At 39.6% G+C, this 6,406-nt stretch overlaps 1 pseudogene; it reads left to right on the forward strand.

Annotated features, from left to right (window-relative positions):
• The first annotated feature begins 569 nt into the window (after window positions 1-569).
• On the forward strand, window positions 570-1,482 carry LOC121459260 (annotated as a pseudogene).
• The last annotated feature ends 4,924 nt before the right edge of the window (window positions 1,483-6,406 follow it).

The raw sequence follows: 6,406 nt of genomic DNA on the forward strand, positions 1-6,406 counted from the left end.
GAAGGTATAAGAAGCTTACAGAACACCAAATAGACTGGATCAAAAAAAAAATACCATGACATATAATAATTAAAACACAAAACACATAGAACAAAAAAAGAATATTAAGAGCTGCAAAAGGAAAAAGGTCAAGTAATATATAAAGGTAAACCTATCAGAATTATACCTGACTTCTCAATGGAAACCATGAAAGCAAGAAGGTCTTGGATATATGTGCTGCAGACATGAAGAGACCATGAATGCAAGCCCAGACTGCTATACCTAGCAAAGGTTTCTTTCATCATCAGTGGAGAAAACCAGATATTCCATGAAAAAAAAAACAGATTTAAATAATACGTATCCACAAGCCTAGCCTCACAGAAAGTACTAGAAGGAAAAGCTCAACCCAAGGAAACTAAAAACCCCCACAATAACATAGACATCTGGCAACCCTCCACCAGCACAACTCAAAGAAGTAAAACACACAAACACTACCACCAAAAAATAACCAGAGTTAATAACCACTCGTCATTAATATCGCTTAATATCAATGGACTCAATTCACCTATAGAAAGATACAGGTTAAGAGAATGGATATAAAAACAGGATCCAGGTCCCTCAGCCCCCTGTCGCCTGACCTCAGAGCTGTGCAGGCGGCGGGCGGCTCTCAGATCTCTCAGTGACCGCCGCTGAGGCCTGCCGCAGTTGCTCTTGGTTTCTTCTGCCGAACCACCAGGTCGCAGAGTGGGGAGGAGAACCTGCAGGGCTCCTGGGTAGAACTGCACTTCAGCAATGGGAACGGGAGCAATGTTCCAGCCTCTGTCTCTATTTATAATGGGGACATGGAAAAAATACTACTGGATGCTCAGCATGAATCTGGACGAAGTAGCTCCAAGAGTTCTCACTGTGACAGCCCACCTCGCTCCCAGACACCACAAGATACCAACAGATCTGAAATAGCACTCACAGCTTTGGAGAGAAAAACAGCACTCTGTCTGAGGAAGACTATATTGAGAGAAGAAGAGAGGTTGAAAGCATCTTGAAGAAAAACTCGGATTGGATATGGGATTGGTCAAGCCGGCCAGAAAATATCCCCCCCAAGGAGTTCCTTTTTAAACATCCGAAGCGAACAACTACTCTCAGCATGAGAAATACAAGTGTTATGAAGAAAGGGGGCATTTTCTCAGCAGACTTTCTGAAGGTTTTTCTTCCATCTCTGTTGCTGTCTCATCTGCTGGCCATTGGATTGGGGAATCTACATTAGAAGGCGTCTGACAACTTCCACTAGCACCTTTTGATGGAAGAATTGGATCTGACACTCATTCACACAGTGAGGATTCATGTCAGAGCTGTGACAGATAACTGAAGAGCTAGCATGATCCTTGGGTGTCTGCACTACGTGTGTTTATTTGTTCTGTAAATGCGGTGTTCCTGATTTAGTGAGACAGAATAAACTCTAATATCATGACCTATAATTAAACCTACGGGATCAATTAATAAGCATGTAAGACTGTCTATTGTAGCATTTATTAGTAAATTTTTTTGAATATTAGATAAATAGTATGAATAATTTTAATAGAGTAGCAATGGTGTATTTAAAAAGGATCTGTAATTGTAATCCAGTTAAGACACTTTACACTTCAAAAGAATGAGTAAGTGAAATTAAAATCATTAAAGGGTTTGTCCCAAAGGAATATTGTGGCCTTATAATCCTATTACGTAGTAGAAAATGCTACATGGTTAATTAAACGGGTGTGGGTTATCTGTAAAGACCTCTTACTATGTGAATTAAGTAGCAAGTAGAAGCTAAGGTTACCCACAAACCCCACTGGGTAGTTGTTCCCTCCCCGCTTTCTTGCTTTGTAGGATGATTCCAGCCTCCTTGTTGGCCATCACTGCCTTGGGTGGTCAGTTTTGTTGCAGGCACCTTTATCATTCTGCTGATTTTAAATCCCATTGTTTGTACTAAAAATTTGTGTGCTTTTAAAATCAGCTGTATTGTAAGCAAATCTGTCTACTTTAAAAGACTGGAAATGAAAACAAATCTTTGCCAAATCCTTTGGAGATAAAAAAAAAAAAAAAAAAAAAAAACAGGATCCAGCATTTTGCTGTTTACAAGAAACACACCTCAACCTCAAAGACAAACACTACCTCAGAGTAAAGGATTGGGAAAAGGTTTTCTAATCCAATAGTCTTAAGAAATAAGCGGGTGTGGCTATCTTAATATCTAACAAAAATGATTTCAAACTAAAAATCAATGAGAAGAGATGGAGAAGGACACTTTATACTCATAACAGGAATAATTCTTCAAGATGAAGACTCAGTCCTGAATATCTATGCCCCTAATATAAGAGCATCCACATATGTAAAAGAAACATTACTAAAATTAAAATCACACATCAAACCTCACACACTAGTAGAAGGTTTCAACACTCCTCTCTCAACAGATCAACCAGACAGAAACTTAACAGAAATATAACAGAACTAATGGAGTTAATGAATTAAATGGACTTAACAGACATGTATAGAACATTCCACCCAAACAGAAAAGAATATACCTTCTTCTCAGCACCTCATGGAACCTTCTCGAAAATTGACCACATACTCGGTAACAAAGCAATTCTCGACAGATACAAACAAAATGGAGTAACCACTTGTGTCTTATTGGATTACCATAGTGTAAAACTTAAAATTTAACAACAACACAACCCCAGAAAGTCTACAACTCATGGAAATTTAACAGTGAACTACTGAACCACCATTGGGTCAAGGAATAAATAAAAAAAGAAATTAAATTCTTCCTTGAATTCAATGAAAAAGAAGGCACAACATATCCAAACGTATGGGACAAAATGAAAGCAGTGCTAAGAAGAAAGTTCATAGCACTAAGTGCCCATATAAAGAAAACAGAGAGAGCTCACATTAGAGACTTAACAGCACATGTGAAAGCTCTAGAAAAAAAAAGAAAAAAAAAACAGACTCACCAAGGAGGAGTAGAAGACAGGAAATAATCAAACTGAGGGCTCAAATCAACAAAATAGAAACACAGAAAACAATAAAAAAATCAATGAAATAAAGAGCTGGTTCTTTTAGAAAATCAACAAGAATGACAATCCCTTATCCAAACTAATCAAAAAGCAGAGAGATCATTCAAATTAACAAAATCACAAATAAAAAGGGGGGCATAACAACAGACACTGAGGAAATTCAGAGAATCACTGTCTTACTACAAAAGTCTGTACTCTACAAAATTGGAAAATGTAAAAGAAATGGATGGTTTTTTAGATATATCTGTTGCGGGAGGTCCTCCCACTCCTCCAGCCTATCACCGCTGAGGTACCAGCCCATTGGGGCGTGGTTTCTCTCCCTTTAAAAAAACGGCCACTTCCCTCTCCTCTCTCTCTTCACTTCCTGCTCCGCCAGCGACTAGACTCCTTTCCTGGTTGCGTAGAGGGCTGTTGCCTGGGACAGTGATCTGTAAGTTTTTTCCCCTTTAAATAAATACCACCCTAATAATCATAACCCCGAATTGGTGTGGCATTGTTTGTGACTTACGCCTTCATTTTGGCACCCAACGTTTGGTTTCAGAACCTCTCCTTTCCCCGCTCGCAGCCGCGAGTTCGCCTTGGCGGCCACAAGTTCGGCTTGCGAATTTGGCTTGGCGGCCGCGAGTCCGGCTTGGCAGCTGCGAGTTTGGCTAGGTGGGAGCCCTCCCTTCCTCAGCCACCGCCTGTGCCTTGCAGCGGTGGCCTTGTACTCCCCACGTGGATTTAAACTCCACAGGCCCGCATAGTCTCTGCCCGCATGGTTTGCTCTTTTCTGAGTCATTTTTAAATCTCCCTTGCAAGTACAGCTCTTAAGTGGCATGAACCAGAGCACGCGGTTGCTGAAAGCTGCAACCCCTCAGGGTGACTCTGTCATGTGGAGGCATAAGCGGCTTCCAAATTGCTCTTCTCTACCCCTGGATTCTGGGTTTCTGGTTCCATCTCAGGAATTGATTTAATTACATTTACTTTGTTGAGAAACTTGCATTTTCCAGTTTTTAACATCTACTAAGGCACTGAAACAGGACCATGTTTTCACCGCGACTCTGCAACAGCGCCACCTGCTGGATAATAGGTAATATGGCAGTTTTGGTTTCTAACGCAAATTTTACTGCTTTGTTTTCACTAATACAATGGATTAGTAAACTTATATTTACTAATACAATGAATTACATCAAACAAGGTTTATATGATTATGGGGATACCTTAATTTGCTTGTTACTAGGCCTCAGTTTTCTTTTCCATATTCTATCATTAAGGAAGAATATGGCACTCCTAAGAACGATTGAATCTTTATGTACTAATAATGAACAGAAGAATATGGCACTCCTAAGAACGATTGAATCTTTACGTACTAATAATGAACAGAAGAATATGGCACTCCTAAAAATGATAGAATCTTTACAAACTAATAATGAACAGAAGAATATGGCACTCCTAAGAATGATAGAATCTTTACAAACTAATAATGAACAACTAATTGACAGGATTAAAATTATTGAAAATCAGAGGTTATCTGAACAAGTGGATACTATGACAGACAAAATTGAATCCATATCCAAGGGTATTAGAAAGTTACCTGAAAGGGTTCAGGCTGTTGAATTTGACCTTCAGACTTTATCACAAAGTTTTGATAAGGTAACAGACAGAATGTACCTCCAAGATGGGAATCTACATGATATACAAGAAAAGTTTAAGGAGGACATGTTATCTTTTAAGGAAAAAATTAAAGCTTTGGAATCACAGGTGCAGAATGGGGACCAAAAAATTGATACCTCAGTGAAATCACTGGAAATACATACAGGTCAGGAGATTCAGGATTTAAGAGAGACAATGATAAAAAGATTTGAAAAGATTGGGGAAAATATTGCAGCTGGTGAAAAGAGTAAAAAGGCACAAGGACAGGATACAATGCCTCCACCAGCTATTAGAACTGGCTTACCCGGGGTTCTAGCGACATACCCTATACTTAATTCTGAAAAAGCATCAACTTCTAAAGGCTCAAAGGGAGTCAGAGAAGCTAGATGGACGCCAATAGCAATGAATGATCTGAAAGAAATTAAGCAAGCTGTTGTTAATTTTGGCTTGCACAATGCATATGTAAAGGAAATGATAAGGACTTGGGCTTCTAATGCTAGAGCTACTCCCCATGATTTCCATCAGTTAGTGTCTGCAGTTTTAGATAATGGACCTTCCTTGATGTTTGGAATTTATTTCAGAGAAGAATCCAAACATATGGAACAGCAAGGAAGAGCAAAAGGTATTGAGGTTTCCCAAGATCAAATTCTTGGTACAGGAGAATATGCTGATCCACAGGTCCAAGCTCTTTATGACGATGAAGTACTGTGTCTATGTCACCAAGCAGCTTTAAATGCTTGGAATAGGATACAAGATCCAGCAAAAAGGGTTGAATCATATACCAGAATTAGGCAGGGGCAGAGAGAACCCTTTATTGACTTTTTGCAAAGATTAATTAAGGCTCTGGACATAGGGGTAACAGACCCAGAAGCTAGATGAATACTTCTTGAATCTCTAGCTTTTGAGAATGCAAACATAGAATGCAAAAAGATAATTGGGCCTTTAAAGTCTAGATCAGCACCTATGGATGAATGGATTCAGCATACGATGAATGTTGAGACGTTTAGCTATAATGATGAATCTTGGGTAGGAGAAGCGATTTCCAAAGCAATGAGGAGACATCAAACTGCCAGGTGTTTTAATTGTGGTAAATTAGGACATTTGCAAAGGGATTGCAGGAAAAGAATTTCTAGGAATAATATCTCTTCTGGGAATGACAAAAATAGGAGACCTCGGCCTTCAGGTATATGTAGGAGATGCGGTAAAGGCAGGCATTGGTCCAACGAATGTAGGTCAACAACAGACAGACAGGGCAATCCGATATCATTGGGAAACTCCTTGGGGGGCCTCTCGCAGGCCCCCAAGCCAACAGTGGCCCAGTCATTCCCAGTCACAGTGGAGAACTTGCCTCACCAAGAAAATTAAAAGCTCCAATTTCTGCTGTAAAAAGTAATACTGGTCTAAATGAAGAATTACGTGTGGAGGATGAGTCAAAAAACCCAATTGGACAGAGTAAACGTATATTTTGGCAGACTTCTATTAATGATCAAAGACCAAAGCTAAGAGTCTGTCTAAATGGCACTTTTATTGAAGGCTTATTAGACACAGGTGCGGATGTAAGTATCATTACCCCAGAATCTTGGCATCCGAATTGGCCTCTTCAAGAGGTAGATGTTCAGTTCCTGGGAATTGGAACCCTATCTCGTGTAAAACAAAGCACAAGATGGGTTGAATGCATAGGGCCCAAAGGGCAAATAGGAAGACTAAGGCCATATATAGCCAATATTTCCATACATTTATGGGGC

This window comes from Microtus oregoni, unplaced genomic scaffold (genome assembly GCF_018167655.1).
Source record: "Microtus oregoni isolate MIOR12 unplaced genomic scaffold, Mior012 000019F_ref0000042, whole genome shotgun sequence".
Taxonomy (NCBI): Eukaryota; Metazoa; Chordata; class Mammalia; order Rodentia; family Cricetidae; genus Microtus; species Microtus oregoni.